This window comes from Colletes latitarsis, chromosome 12, assembly GCF_051014445.1.
Source record: "Colletes latitarsis isolate SP2378_abdomen chromosome 12, iyColLati1, whole genome shotgun sequence".
Taxonomy (NCBI): domain Eukaryota; kingdom Metazoa; phylum Arthropoda; class Insecta; order Hymenoptera; family Colletidae; genus Colletes; species Colletes latitarsis.
Window position 1 is genome coordinate 10,844,072 of NC_135145.1, and position 16,859 is coordinate 10,860,930.

Below are 16,859 nucleotides of genomic sequence, written 5' to 3' on the forward strand. Positions count from 1 at the left end.
GGTCTGGTATTTGCCACGATCTGGCTCATATTTTCGCAATTTTCGCATACCTGTTGGCAGGATCCTGGGCTTTTTCTGCTTTGGAGCACGTTGTGATGTGGTGCCACACTGAAACAGTGAGATAAACCTGGGCCCGATCAATATTTTAGAGGATAACACCGGTTAGGTCAGGGTTAGGTCTGGTATTTGCCATGATCTGGCTCATACTTTCGCATTTTTCGTAAACTTGTTGGCCATATCCTGGGCTTTTCCTAGTTTGTATCATGTAGTAATGTGGTACCGCATTGAAACTGTCAATTAAACCTGGTTTCGATCAATATTTCAGAGGACAACGCCGGATAGGTCTGGGTTAGGTCTGGTATTTGCCATCATCTGGCTCATTCCTTCGCAGTTTTCGCATACTTGTTGGCAGGATCCTGGGCTTTTCCTGCTTTGGAGCAGGTTGTGATGTGGTACTACACTGAAACAGTGAGTTAAACCTGGGCCCGATCAATATTTTAGAGGATAACACCGGTTAGGTCAGGGTTAGGTCTGGTATTTGCCATCATGTGGCTCATACTTTCGCATTTTTCGCAAACTTGTTGGCCAGAATCTGGGCTTTTTCTTGCTTGGATCACGTAGTAATGTGCCACCACACTGAAACAGTGAGCTAAACCTGGACCCGATCAATATTCTACGGGATAACACCGGTTAGGTCAGGGTTAGTTCCGGTATTTACCATAATTTGGCTCATACTTTCGCATATTTCGCATACTTGCTGGCAAAATCCTGGGCTCTTTCTTGTTTGGAGCACGTAGTAATGTGATACCACACTGAAACAGTGAGATAAACCTGGATTTCATCAATATTTTAGAGGATAACACCGGTTAGGTCTAGCGTAGGTCTTGTATTTGCCATATTCTAGCTCATACCTTCGCATTTGTCGCATACTTGTTGGCCAGATCCTGGGCATTTTCTGGTTTGGATCACGTAGTAATGTGGTACCGCAATGAAGCAAGCAATTAAACCTGGTTTGGATCAATATTTTAGAGGATAACACCGGTTAGGTCAGGGTTAGGTCTGGTATTTGCCATCGTCTGGCTTATACTTTCGCATTTTTCGCGTACTTGTTGGCGGATCCTAAGCTTTTTCTGGTATGGATCACGTTGTAACGCGGTACAACACTGAAATAGTGCATTACACCAGGACTCGATCAATATCTTAGAAGATAACAAAGGGTTAGTTCAGGGTTAGGTCTGGTATTTGCAATCATCTGGCTCATACTTTCGCATTGTCGCAAACTTGTTGGCCAGAATCTGGGCTTTTTCTGGTTTGGATCACGTAGTAATGTGGTACCGTAATGAAACAGGCAACTAAACCTGGTTTGGATCAATATTTTAAAGGATAACACCGGTTAGGTCAGGGTTAGGTCTGGTATTTGCCATCGTCTGGCTTATACTTTCGCATTTTTCGCGTACTTTTTGGCCGGATTCTGAGCTTTTTCTGGTATGGATCACGTTGTAATGCGGTACAACACTGAAATAGTGCATTACACCTGGACTCGATCAATATCTTAGAAGATAACAAAGGGTTAGTTCAGGGTTAGGTCTGGTATTTGCAATCATCTGGCTCATACTTTCGCATTGTCGCAAACTTGTTGGCCAGAATCTGGGCTTTTTCTGGTTTGGATCACGTAGTAATGTGCCACCACACTGAAACAGTGAGCTAAACCTGGACCCGATCAATATTCTACGGGATAACACCGTTTAGGTCAGGGTTAGGTCCGGTATTTACCATAATTTGGCTCATACTTTCGCATATTTCGCATACTTTTTGGCCAGATCCTGAGCTTTTTCTGGTATGGATCACGTTGTAATGCGGTACAACACTGAAACAGTGCATTATACCTGCACTCGATCAATATCTTAGAAGATAACAAAGGGTTAGCTCAGGGTTAGGTCTGGTATTTGCAATCATCTGGCTCATACTTTCGCATTTTTCGCAAACTTGTTGGCCAGAATCTGGGCTCTTTCTTGTTTGGAGCACGTAGTAATGTGATACCACACTGAAACAGTGAGATTAACCTGGATTTCATCAATATTTTAGAGGATAACGCCGGCTAGGTCTGCGTTAGGTCTGGGATTTGCCATCGTCTGGCACATACTTTCGCATTTTTCGCATACCTGTTGGACAGATCCACGGCTTTTTCTGGCTCGGATCACGTAGTGATGTGCTACCACACAGAAACAGTGGGTTAAACCTGGATTCGATCAATATTTTAGTGGATAACGTCGGTTAGGTCTGGGTTAGGTCTGGGATTAGCCATCACCTGGCTTATACTTTAGCATTTCTCGCATACTTGTTGGCCAGTTCCTTGGCTTTTTCTGGTTTGGATCACGTTGTAATGCGGTACCGCAATGAAACAGTCAATTAAACCTGGATTCGATCAATATTTTAGTGGATAACACCGGTTAGGTCAGGGTTAGGTCTGGTATTTGCCATCATCTGTCATATACCTTCGCAATTTCCGCATACTTGTTGGCCAGATCCTGGGCTTTTGCTGGTTTTGTTCACGTAGTAATGTGGTACCACACAGAAACAGTGGGTTAAACCTGGTTTCGATCAATATTTTAGAGGATAACACCGGTTAGGTCAGGGTTAGGTCTGGGATTTCCCAATATCTGTCTGATACTTTCGCATTTGTCACATACTTGTCGGCCAGATCCTGGGCTTTTTCTGGTTTCGATCACGTAGTAATGCGTTACCGCAATGAAACAGTGAGTTAAATCTGGGTCCGACCAATATTTTAGGGAATGACACCGGTTAGGTCAGGGTTAGGTCTGGTATTTGCCATCATCTGGCACATACTTTTTTTTTTTTTTTTTTTTTTTTTGTCGTGGGGAAAATCTTCGAAAGACTCCCTCCCACCTCCTTGGGGAGAGGTGGGAGGGGTGTGTGGGATTCCCCGCGCCCGTACAACGACAGGCGCGGGACCTACCCACTAAAAACCCCACGGTGACCCTTCGGCACGCTTTGGGAGGATACCGGGAATCGCTCGAAGCATTCTTCCGGTATCCTCCCCGTGCCCGCGCTTTCGCGCCCATCCCCCGGGGGGACAATCGGTCCCCCCAGTAGACACACTGCCTCATAGCGGCGGGACGGGGCCACTCCATCCCGCCGCTATCCGTCTCGGGGCCGCGTTTAGTGGCGGCTGCGAGCCCCAACTCGCAACCGCCCGCGACCCCGTTTCCTCCCCTCGGCGGCCGGGCGTTCATGGCCGCACCAGACCGCCGAGGGTGCCTCCCCTTGCGTCGGACCGGTAGGGGGAGGCACTCCTACCCCCAACCGGTCCGACCCGGCGCCGCCTGGCGGGAGGAGGGTCCCCTCAGGACCCCCCTCCCAGCCTAGGTCATCCGCCACGCCGAGGCGGCCGCCCGCGACGCCTTGCGACCGGGCGACGACCTCGGGCCACCGCACGAGCGCGAGCTTCAACGCGCCGCTGAAGCTCACGCTCCCTCCCCGCGGCCTCCTTCTGCAACATTACGTTCTCGCAGAAGGAGGCCACGGCCCTCCACTTCTCCTCGCTGCCGAGCATGGCGCGCACCACGCCCGGCAGCGAGACATCCCGCCCGACGACGCCGACCAGGACACGGCGCTCCCCCTCCCACGCGGGGCATACCTCCAGGGTATGATCCGCCGTGTCCTGCTCAGCGTCGCAGTGGCAGCAACGCGCCGTCGGCTCCTTCCCTATCCGGCACAGGTATCTTCCGAAGCTGCCATGCCCGGAAAATACCTGTGCCAGCCGGTAGGTGAGGCTGCCATGGCCTCTGTCCAGCCACTCCTTCAGGAGTGGCCGAAGAGCCCCGACAGTCCGGTGCCCCGCGGTTGGCAGAGCCAGCCGCTCCTGCGACGCGAGAAACACGGACTGCCGGGCCTGGCGCTTCAAATCGCCCCAAGCAGGTTCCTGCCCGCCCGGGACCGCCCCCACCCCCGCGCGACGGTCGACGCGGTGCCGGTACATCACCGCGTGCGACCGCGCGAGCAGGTCCATGGGCGGCATCCCCGCTAGAACCGTCGCCGCCTCATGTGACATGGTCCGATACCCGCGGACGACCCTGAGCGCCATGCGTCTCTGCACCCGACGCAGCATAGTCATGCTGCGCCGGGAGGCAGCCAGGTCGTCCGCCCAGACGGGGGCCCCGTATAGGGCCACCGACTGGACCATTGCCACATAGAGGCGACGAACTCGGCCCGCCGGGCCCCCCAAGTTGGGCAGGATCCGGCCCAGAGCCGCACACCCGAATCAGAGGGGGTGGCGGATCCTGCCGAGGTGAATGAAACGCAATCACCTCGGTCTTATGGACCGCCACCGTCATCCCCATCCCCCTGATCCGGTCGACGACGCGTTGCGACCCCTCCTCCGCGCGACGCATGGCCCTCCCCCAGTTCGCCCCGACGGCCAGCACCAGTGTGTCATCCGCATAACACACCGTGCTGACGCCGTCGGGGAGGCCGGCCCGCAACACCGAGTCGTACGCGATGTTCCACAGGAGTGGCCCGAGGACCGACCCCTGCGGAACACCGCAGTACACCTCCCTCCGCATATCAACATCCCGGCCCGGATACTCGATCCACCTGCCGCGGAGATAATCCCCGACGACCGCCCTGAGACAAGGGGGGACTCGATGATATTCGAGCCCCCTCCTTATCTCTTCCCAGGGGAGGGTGTTAAAGGCATTGGCAATATCCAAGGATATTGCCAATGCCACCCCTCCCCGGGAGACGGCCGCCTCCGAGAGGGCCCTCACACGACCTATCGCGTCGATAGTCGATCGGCCCCCCCGGAAACCGAACTGGCAGTCGGCCAGACCGGGATCACCCCCGACAGGTGCTCGACGAGGCGGGCAGCAATCACACGCTCGAAGAGCTTGCCCACCTCGTCGAGGAGACAAATGGGCCGGTATGCGGAGGGAGACTCCGCGGGCGACCCTCCTTCCGGAGGAGGACCATCCTCGCCACCTTCCAACTGGGGGGGAATCGCCCGTCCCTCAGGCAGCGGTCGAACAACCGCCTGAGGTCGGCCCCAAGGACGCCCTGGGTCAAGACCCAAACCCGGCCGGGCACACCATCCGGACCCGGGGCCGTGTTACGAACCCCGAGCCGTCTGATAGCCGCTGCCAGCTCCTCCTGCGTGACCCCCAGCTCGGCCGTCCACTCCACTGGGACAGCCGCCGCCGCCGGAGGACGCGGTCCCCTCTCCCCAATTGGGAAGAGTGTATTGACCACGTCCTCCAGCAGCCGGGGGTCAAGACCCTCGGTGACGGGGGGCGCCCACGGGCGGAGCTTATTCAGCACCACCTTATATGGGCGCCCCCATGGATTGTCATCAAGGGTCTGGAGGAGCTCCTTCCATGCCCGGGTCTTGGCCCGTTTGATGGCGACCTGCAGAGCAACCCGCGCCACGCGGTATGCTGCATACAGGTCATCAGCTGCCCTCTCTCGCGCCACGCCGTCGCCTGTACGTTGACGACGGCGCGCGCGGGTGTACTGGCGTCGGGCGCGGACAGTCGCGACTCGCAACTCCGCGATCGCGTCCGACCACCAGTACACCGCCCGGCGAGGAGAAGCCCGCCCGACCCGAGGCATCGCCGCGTCGCAAATACCCGCGACCAATGCTCCGAGCCGGGCGACCTCCTCCTCTATGCTCGGCAACTCGGCCGCTCCCTGCGGCCAAGTTGCAGCGAGGGCAGCTGCCATCAGGGCGTCCTTGTCCAGGCGCCGAAGCGCCCAGCGGCGTGGTGGGGTGCCACGCAGGCGGCCGTGTCGGGATGCACTCGCGGCGGCAGAGACCTCCATCCGGATGTACCGGTGATCGGAGAGTGTCTCTGCCCCCGCGACCACGTGCCAACCCGACACCATGCGCACGGCGTTGGGGGTCGCGAATCCAACATCCACGATGGACCCCCCATATCGCCGCACGCATGTGTGCTCCGACCCCCGGTTCAATACCCGGAGGTCGAGCCCCGCCGCCCAATCGCCCAGGATCCCGCCGCGAACGGAGGTCCTGGGGGATCCCCAAGCCACCGACTTGGCATTAAAATCCCCCAGGACCAGCACCGGCCGGGCCGCGCAGCGCTGCACGCATGCCGCGACCTCGGCCAAGTACAGCTCAAACGCAGCGTGACCGCTACGGGGCGAAATGTAGCACCCCACCACAGCGACTCCCCCCCAGTCCACGGCGACGAATCCCCGACCGCGCTCCAACAAGGAGAACGGTGGGGACCCGTCGCCCCCTCCCCATACCGTCGCCACCAAGCCGTCCGCGTCGCCCACCCAATGAGGGTGATCAGGGACGCGGTACGGCTCGGCGGCGACCGCCCGGCCAACCCCCCACTCCGCGAGGACTTTGGACATCAAGTCCTGTGCCGCGCGGCAGTGGTTGAGGTTGGCCTGGAGGAGGAGGCGGGGCGGCATTAATTAATGGCCGCGCCAGCCTCCTCCCGGCCGTCCGTCCCCGTAGCACCGTCCACCTCCATGGAGGACGATGCCACCGCCCTCGGCACCGGAGCCGGTGCAGCCCGCCTCTTCCTCTCCTTCCGGGAGGGGGGGGAGCACTTCTTGCTCCCCACCCTGTGATCGGCTGGCCTCCCCATGTCCGCACACAGCGGGCAGTGGGGGGCCGCCGAGCACTGGCTCGCACGGTGCTCTTTGGCACCGCAGCGGTAACACTGACCGCTGCGGTCCACCGGCGAGGTGCACCACTGCCTCACGTGCCCCAATTCGAGGCAGCGGTGACACTGGAGTGGGCGCGGCGCGAGGATTTCCACTCGCGCCGAAACCCACCCCACCAACACCCTCCCGGATTCCGCCACCTTCCGGCGGCGGAGAGGGGGCACCGGGCCCACACCGACCCGAGGCCGGAGGGCGACCTGCGGATCTCTCCGATCCGCAGGTCCTCCACAGGACAGTCCCCCGCCCTCGCAAGGGCACGGGACACATCCTGTGCGCTGACCGAGTCGTCCAGCCCACAAACGCGCATCTCCGTGCGCTTCGTGGGCCGGGCGACCCGGACACCTCGCTCGCCCAGCTGCTCCCGGAGCCTCTGGGCGAGACGATCCGCCTTCGCGCCGCCTTCTGCACCGGGGATCTCCAGCAAGAGACCCCCGGTCACGGCCCTCTTCGCCCTCACGGAGGCGATGCCCAGCTCTTCCAGGGAGATATTCTCCCTGGCGAGCCGCATCGCCTCCGCGAGGGTCAGGTGGTCCCCCTGCGCAACGGTCAGCGTCACCGCTGCCGTTTTTGGGGGACGACCTGGTCGTGCCTTCCCGACCTTCGCGGCCTTTACCTTGGCCGCCGGCGGCGGAGGCGGAGGCTGCGGTTGCGAGGCCTTCCTCGCCGCCCGCTTCGCCTTCCGCCCCACCACCTCACTCCACGCCACCCCCCCTTGGGAGGGTGCTGTGGAGGACGCGACCACCGCGACCACGGGTACACCACCCCCCCTTGGGGGTCGCGACCCGGGGCCCTGGTGCCGCAACGCTGGGCGGAGCCTTCACTCCGCCCTTCTTTGCCTTCCCCGACTGTACCGGAACAGGTCGGGGAGGCACCGCCTTCCTGCTGACCGCTCTTCCGGCGAGGAGCTCCTCCCGGAAGGCGGCCAGCTTGCCATCAATCATGTCCCCAATCCTCCTCAGAAGATCGTCTTCTGAGGAGGACGGGGACTTCTTCACGGGCGGAGTGCGGGTGGAGGGGCCCGCGGTGCCCCGCACCACTGCCGCCGCACTCCGCTTATTTACCTCCGCCGAGGGACGCGGCGGTGGAGGAGGAGGGAGGATGGGAGGTAGGGCCGCGCTGTTCCACAGCGCCTCTGCCCTCCTCCTCCCCTGTCGCTCCTCCTCCAACAGGAGCTGCAGACGGGCGTTCCGCCCTCTGAGCTCCCGCGCCGCCTCCCTCATTTCCTCCGCCGCGGCCTTCAGGGCCTCCGCGCCACCGCTTTTCTGCCCCTTAAAGGCGCAGGCAGCGGCGACTTTCTCCACCCGCCTCAGGGACGAGGAGATCCTCTCCGATATCTCCTCGGTCACCTCGTCCCTGAGGCAACTCAGCCTCACCGACGGGCTCATCGCCCCGCCCACCTCGACGACGGCCTGCCCCGCCCTCTTCCGCTTAGAGCCTATGAGGCTCCTGGTGGAGGAGAAGGACGAGACTGACGCAGTCTCGTCGTCATCCTCCACCTTCCACGAAGCCGGGCCAGGCGCTGGAGGCGGCGCGAGCGCCGTCACTCCAGTCCCAACACCGCCTTCGTCCTCCCCCTCTGACTTACCCCGTCCCATCCCCGTTTTAATATTGAACTCCATAATATTCCCACGAGCAGGTCGGAAGAAAAGGTCCGCCCGGGCAGAGCCGCCTTACCCGGGTAAGCCTATATACTCCGGGGGTTCGGCAGGTTCCCCGGAGGTGGTCGCTTGGGATTGGGCCTTCTCCCCCAACCATGCATCCCATCGCCGCGCACCATAGCTTAAGATTGGAGGGCGATTTTATAGAGTCGCCATACTCGTGGCCCAGGCGGTTAAGCCAAGACCCCCGTTCCTCCTGCCGTCACGTACCATTCACAAAACCAATAGGGAATTGTGAATGGGACGTTGTGACGACCAACAGGAGGCTTACGGTGTGTGTATGACTCGGGTACCCCGGGTTCGTTAAGCCCGTACTGCAGCTGAAAGGCTGGCAGCCCCTGAGGGAATCTGGCTCATACTTTCGCATTTTTCGCATTCATGTTGGCCAGATCCTGGGCTTTTTCTGGTATGGATCACTTAGTAATGTCGTACCACACAGAAACAGTGAGTTAAACCTGGATTCGATCAATATTTTAGAGGATAACGCCGGTTAGGTCTGGGGTTATGTCTGGGATTTGCCATCATCTGTATCGTACTTTCGCATTTGTCCCATACTTATTGCCCAGATCCGGGGCTTTTTCTGGTTAGGATCACGTTGTAATGCGGTACCGCAATGAAACAGTCAATTAAACCTGGATTCGATCAACATTTTAGAGGATAACGCCGGTTAAGTCTGGGTTAGGTCTGGGATTTGCCATCATCTGGCTCATACTTTCGCATTCTTCGCATACTTTTTGGCCAGATCCCGGGCTTTTTCTGTTTTGGTTCACGTTGTAATGAGGTACCGCAATGAAACAGTCAATTAAACCTGGATTCAATCAATATTTTAGTGGATAAGACCGGTCAGGGTTGGGTTAGGTCTGGGATTTGCCATCATCTGGCTCATAGTTTCGCATTTTTCGCGTACCTGTTGGCCAGATCCTGGGCTTCCTCTGGTTTGGATCACGTAGTAATGTGGTACCACACTGAAACAGTGGGTTAAACCCGGATTCGATCAATATTTTAGAGGATAACACCGCTTAGGTCAGGGTTAGGTCTGGTATTTGCCATCATCTGGCTCATACTTTCGCAATTTTCGCATACTTTTTGGCCAGGTCCTGGGCTTCCTCTAGTTTGGATCACGTAGTAATGTGGTACCGCAATGAAACAGTCAAATAAACCTGGATTGGGTCAATATTTTAGAGGATAACACCGGTTAGGTCAGGGGTTAGGTCTGACATTTCCAAACATCTGGCTCATACTTTCGCATTTTTCGTAATACTTCTTGGCCAGGTCCTGGGCTTCCTCTAGTTTGGATCACGTAGTAATGTGGTACCGCAATGAAACAGTCAAATAAACCTGGATTGGGTCAATATTTTAGAGGATAACACCGGTCAGGGTTGGGTTAGGTCTGGGATTTGCCATCATCTGGCTCATAGTTTCGCATTTTTCGCGTACCTGTTGGCCAGATCCTGGGCTTCCTCTGGTTTGGATCACGTAGTAATGTGGTACAACACAGAAACAGTGGATTAAACCTGGATTCGATCAATATTTAGGAGGACAACGCCAGTTAGGTCAGGGTTAGGTCTGGCATTTGCCAGTATCTGGCACATACTTTCGCATTTTTCACATACTTTTTGGCCAGATCGCGGGCATTTTCTGGTTTGGATATCGTAGTAATGTGGTACCACAGAGAAACAGTGGGTTAAACCCGGAATCGATCAACATTATAGAGAATAACGCCTGTTAGGTCTGGGTTAGGTGTGGGATTTCCCTTCATCTGCCTCATACTTTCGCATTTTTCGCATACTTTTTGGCCAGATCCCGGGCTTTTTCTGGCTTGGATCACGTAGTAATGTGGTACAACACAGAAACAGTGGATTGAACCTGGATTCGATCAACATTTTAGAGGATAACGCCTGTTAGGTCTGGGTTAGGTCTGGGATTTACCTTCATCTGGCTCATACTTTCGCATTTTTCGCATACTTTTTGGCCAGATCCTAGCCTTTCTCTGGCTTGGATCACGTGGTAATGTGGTACAACGCAGAAACAGTGGATAAACCAGGATTCGATCAACATTCTAGAGGATAACGCCTGTTAGGTCTGGGTTAGGTCTGGGATTTCCCTTCATCTGCCTCATACTTTCGCATTTTTCGCATACTTTTTGGCCGGATCCCGGGCTTTTTCTGTTTTGGATCACGTTGTAATGCGGTACTGCAATGAATCAGTCAATAAAACCAGGATTCGATCAATATTTTAGAGGATAACACCGGTTAGATAAGGGTTAGGTCTGGCATTTGCCATCATCTGGCTCATACTTTCGCATTTTTCGCATACCTTTTGGCCAGATCCTGGGCTTTTTCTGGTATGGATCACTTAGTAATGTCGTACCACACAGAAACAGTGAGTTAAACCTGGATTCGATCAATATTTTAGAGGATAACGCCGGTTAGGTCTGGGGTTATGTCTGGGATTTGCCATCATCTGTATCGTACTTTCGCATTTGTCCCATACTTATTGCCCAGATCCGGGGCTTTTTCTGGTTTGGATCACGTTGTAATGCGGTACCGCAATGAAACAGTCAATTAAACCTGGATTCAATCAATATTTTAGTGGATAACACCGGTCAGGGTTGGGTTAGGTCTGGTATTTGCCATCATCTGTATCATACTTTCGTATTTGTCGCATACTTGTTGCCCAGATGCCGGGCTTTTTCTGGTTAGGATCACGTTGTAATGCGGTACCGCATTGAAACAGACAATTAAACCTGGATTCAATCAATATCTTAGTGGATAACACCGGTTAGGTCTTGGTTAGGTCTGGTATTTGGAAACATCTGGCTCATACTTTCGCATTTTGTCGCATACTTCTTGGCCAGATCCTGGGCTTTTTCTGGTTTGGTTCACGTTGTAATGCGTTACCGCAATGAAACAGTCAATTAAACTTGGATTCGGTCAATATTTTAGAGGATAACACCGGTCAGGGTTGGGATAGGTCTGGGATTTGCCATCATCTGGCTCATAGTTTCGCATTTTTCGCGTACCTGTTGGCCAGATCCTGGGCTTCCTCTGGTTTGGATCACGTAGTAATGTGGTACCGCAATGAAACAGTCAATTAAACCTGGATTCAATCAATATTTTAGTGGATAACACCGGTCAGGGTTGGGTTAGGTCTGGTATTTGCCATCGTCTGGCACATACTTTCGTATTTTTCGCATACTAGTTGGCCAGGTCCTGGGCTTTTTCTGGCATGGATCACGTAGTAATGCGGTACCACACAGAAATGGTGGGTTAAACCTGGATTCGATCAATATTTAGGAGGATAACGCCAGTTAGGTCAGGGTTAGGTCTGTCATTTGCCATCATGTAGCACATACTTTCGCATTTTTCGGATATTTCTTGTCCAGATCCTGGGCTATTTCAGGTGCGGATCATATAGTGATGTGGTACCACACTGAATCAGTGAGTTAAATCTGGATTCGATCAATATTTTAGAAGATAACAACGGTTAGGTTTGTGTTAGGTCTGGTATTTGCCATCGTCTGGCTCATACTTTCGCATTTTTCGCAATACATCTTGGCCAGATCCTGGGCTTTTTCTGGTTTGGATCACGTTGTAATGCGGTACCGCAATGAATCAGTCAATTACACCTGGATTCGATCAATATTTTTCAGGATAACACCGGTTAAGTCAGGGTTAGGTCTGGCATTTGCCATCGTCTGGCACATAGTTTCGCATTTTTCCCATACATGTTGGACAGATCCAGGGCTCTTTCTGGCTCGGATCAAGCAGTAATGTGGTACCACACAGAAACAGTGGGTTAAACCAGGATTCGATGAATATTTTAGAGGATAACGGCGGTTAGGTCAGGGTTAGGTCTGGTATTTGCCATCATCTGGCTCATACTTTCGCATTTTTCGCATTCATGTTGGCCAGATCCTGGGCTCTTGCTGGTATGGATCACTTAGTAATGTCGTACCACACAGAAACAGTGAGTTAAACCTGGATTCGATCAATATTTTAGAGGATAACGCCGGTTAGGTCTGGAGTTATGTCTGGGATTTGCCATCATCTGTATCGTACTTTCGCATTTGTCCCGTTCTTATTGCCCAGATCCGGGGCTTTTTCTGGTTAGGATCACGTTGTAATGCGGTACCGCAATGAAACAGTCAATTAAACCTGGATTCAATCAATATTTTAGTGGATAACACCGGTTAGGTCTGGGTTAGGTCTGGGATTTGCCTTCATCTGGCTCATACGTTCTAATTTTTCGCATGCTTTTTGGCCAAATCATGGTTTTTTCTGGTTTGGATCACGTAGTAATGTAGTACCAAACTGAAACAGTCAATTAAACCTGAATTCGATCAATATTTTAGAGGATAACACCGGTTAGGTCAGGGTTAGGTCTGGGATTTGCCATCATCTGTATCGTACTTTCGCATTTGTCCCGTTCTTATTGCCCAGATCCGGGGCTTTTTCTGGTTAGGATCACGTTGTAATGCGGTACCGCAATGAAACAGTCAATTAAACCTGGATTCAATCAATATTTTAGTGGATAACACCGGTTAGGTCTGGGTTAGGTCTGGGATTTGCCTTCATCTGGCTCATACGTTCTAATTTTTCGCATACTTTTTGGCCAGATCATGGTTTTTTCTGGCTTGGATCACGTAGTAATGTAGTACCAAACTGAAACAGTCAATTAAACCTGAATTCGATCAATATTTTAGAGGATAACACCGGTTAGGTCAGGGTTAGGTCTGGTATTTGCCATCATCTGGCTCATACTTTCGCAATTTTCGCATACTTGTTGGCCAGGTCCTGGGCTTTTTCTGGCTTGGATCACGTAGTATTGTAGTACAACACAGAAACAGTGGGTTAAACCTGGATTCGATCAATATTTTAGAGGATAACGCCGGTTAGGTCTGGGGTTATGTCTGGGATTTGCCATCATGTGTGTCATACTTTCGCATTTGTCGCATACTTGTTGCCCAGAGCCCGGGCTTTTTCTGGTTAGGATCACGTTGTAATGCGGTACCGCAATGAAACAGACAATTAAACCAGGATTCGATCAATATTTTAGAGGATAACACCGGTTAAGTCAGGGTTAGGTCTGGCATTTGCCATCATCTGGCACATGCTTTCTAATTTTTCGCATACTTGTTGGCCAGATCCTGGGCTTTCTCTGGTTTGAATCACGCAGTAATGTGGTACCGCATTGAAACAGTGGGTTAAACCTGGATTCGATGAATATTTTAGAGGAAAACGCCGGTTAGGTCTGGGTCAGGTCTGGGATTTGCCATCATCTGGCTCATACTTTCTAATTTTTCGCATACTTTTTGGCCAGATCCTGGGCTTTTTCTGGCTTGGATCACGTAGTATTGTAGTACCACACAGAAATAGTGGGTTAAACCTGGATTCGATTAATATTTAGGAGGATAACGCCAGTTAGGTCAGGGTTAGGTCTGGCATTTGCCATCATCTAGCACATACTTTCGCATTTTTCGGATATTTCTTGTCCAGATCCTGGGCTATTTCAGGTGTGGATCATATAGTGATGTGGTACCACACTGAATCAGTGAGTTAAATCTGGATTCGATCAATATTTTAGAAGATAACAACGGTTAGGTTTGTGTTAGGTCTGGTATTTGCCATCATCTGGCACATACTTTCTAATTTTTCGCATACTTGTTGGCCTGATCCTGGGCTTTTTCTGGTTTGAATCACGCAGTAATGCGGTAACGCATTGAAACAGTGGGTTAAACCTGGATTCGATCAACATTTTAGAGGAAAACGCCGGTTAGGTCTGGGTCAGGTCTGGGATTTGCCATCATCTGGCTCATACTTTCTAATTTTTCGCATACTTTTTGGCAGATCGTGGACTTTTTCTGGCTTGGATCACGTAGTAATGTGGTACAACACAGAGTCAGTGGGTTAAACCTGGAAACGATCAACATTTCAGAGGATAACGCCGGCTAGGTCTGGCTTGGGTCTGGGATTTGCCTTCATCTGGCTCATACTTTCGCATTATTCGCATACTTCTTGGCCAGGTACTGGGCTTTTTCTGGTTTGGGTCACGTAGTAATGAGGTTCCACACAGAAACAGTGGGTTAAACCAGGATTCGATCAATATTTTAGAGGATAACGCCGGTTAGGTCTTTGTTATGTCTGGGATTTGCCATGATGTGGCTCATACTTTCGCATTTTTCGCAAACATTTTGGCCAGATCCCGGGCATTTCCTGGTTTGGATCACGTTGTAATGCGGTACCGCAATGAATCAGTCAATTAAACCTGGATTCGATCAATATTTTACAGGATAACACCGGTTAGGTCAGGGTTAGGTCTGGTATTTGCCATCATCTGGCTCATACTTTCGCATTCTTCTCATACTGGTTGGCCAGATCCTGGTCTTTTTCTGGTTTGGATCACATAGTAACGTGGAACCACACGGAAACTGTGAGTTAAAGCTGGTTCCGATTAATATTTTAGAGGATAACGCCGGATAGGTCTGGGTCAGGTCTGGCATTTGCCATCATCTGGCTCATACCTTCGCATTTTTCGCATACTTTTTGGCCAGATCCTCGGCTTTTTCTGGCTTGGATCACGTAGTATTGTAGTACAACACAGAAACAGTGGGTTAAACCTGGATTCGATCAACATTTTAGAGGATAACGCCGGTTAGGTCTGGGTTAGGTCTGGGATTTGCCATGATGTGGCTCATACTATTCGCATTTTCCGCAAACTTTTTGGCCAGTTCCCGGGATTTTTCAGGTTTGGATCACGTTGTAATGCGCTACCGCAATGAATCAGTCAATTAAACCAGGATTCGATCAATATTTTAGAGGATAACACCAGTTAGGTCAGGGTTAGGTCTGGCATTTGCCATCATCTAGCTCATACATTCACATTTTTCGGATACTTGGTGTCCAGATCCTGGCCTTTTTCTGGTATGGTTCACGTTGTAATGCGGTACATCAGGGAAAGAGTGCATTATACTTGGGCTCGATCAATATTTTAGAAGATAACGCCGGTTAGGTCTGGGTTAGCTCTGGGATTTGCCCTCATCTGGCTCATATTTTCGCATTCTTCGCATTCTTGTTGGCCAGATCCTGGGCTTTTGCTGGCTTAGATCACGTAGTAGTGTGGTACCACACTGAAACAGTCAATTAAACCTGGATTCGATCAAAATTTTACAAGATAACACCGGTTAGGTCAGGGTTAGGTCTGGTATTTGCCGTCATCTGGCTCATACTTTCGCAATTTTCGCATACTTGTTGGCCAGGTTCTGGGCTTTTTCTGGTTTGAATCACACAGTAATGTGGTACCGCATTGAAACAGTGGGTTAAACCTCGATTCGATCAACATTTTAGAGGAAAACGCCGGTTAGGTCTGGGTCAGGTCTGGGATTCGCCACCATCTGGCTCATACTTTCTAATTTTTCGCATACTTTTTGGCCAGATCGTGGGTTTTATCTGGTTTGGATCACGTAGTAATGTAGTACCAAACTGAAACAGTCAATTAAACCTGGATTCGATCAATATTTTAGAGGATAACACCGGTTAGGTCAGGGTTGGGTCTGGTATTTGCCATCATCTGGCTCATACTTTCGCAATTTTCGCATACTTGTTGGCCAGGTTCTGGGCTTTTTCTGGTTTGAATCACACAGTAATGTGGTACCGCATTGAAACAGTGGGTTAAACCTGGATTCGATCAACATTTTAGAGGAAAACGCCGGTTAGGTCTGGGTCAGGTCTGGGATTCGCCACCATCTGGCTCATACTTTCTAATTTTTCGCATACTTTTTGGCCAGATCGTGGGTTTTATCTGGTTTGGATCACGTAGTAATGTAGTACCAAACTGAAACAGTCAATTAAACCTGGATTCGATCAATATTTTAGAGGATAACGCCGGTTAGGCCTGGGTCAGGTCTAGGATTTGCCATCATCTGGCACATACTTTCGCATTTTTCGCATACTTTTTGGCCAGATCCCGGGCTTTTTCTGGTTTGGATCACGTTGTAATGCGGTACCGCAATGAATCAGTCTATAAAACCTGGATTCGATCAACATTTTAGAGGATAACGCCTGTTAGGTCAGGGTTAGGCCTGGTATTTGCCATCATCTGGCTCATACTTTCGCATTCTTCTCATACTTGTTGGCCAGATCCCTGGCTTTTTCTGGTTCGGTTCACGTAGTATCGTGGTACCACGCAGAAACAGTGAGTTAAGCCCGGATTCGATCAATATTTGACAGGATAACACCGCTTAGGTCAGGGTTAGGTCTGGTATTTGCCATCATCTGGCTCATACTTTCGCAATTTTCGCATACTTTTTGGCCAGGTCCTGGGCTTCCTCTAGTTTGGATCACGTAGTAATGTGGTACCGCAATGAAACAGTCAAATAAACCTGGATTGGGTCAATATTTTAGAGGATAACACCGGTCAGGGTTGGGTTAGGTCTGGGATTTGCCATCATCTGGCTCATAGTTTCGCATTTTTCGCGTACCTGTTGGCCAG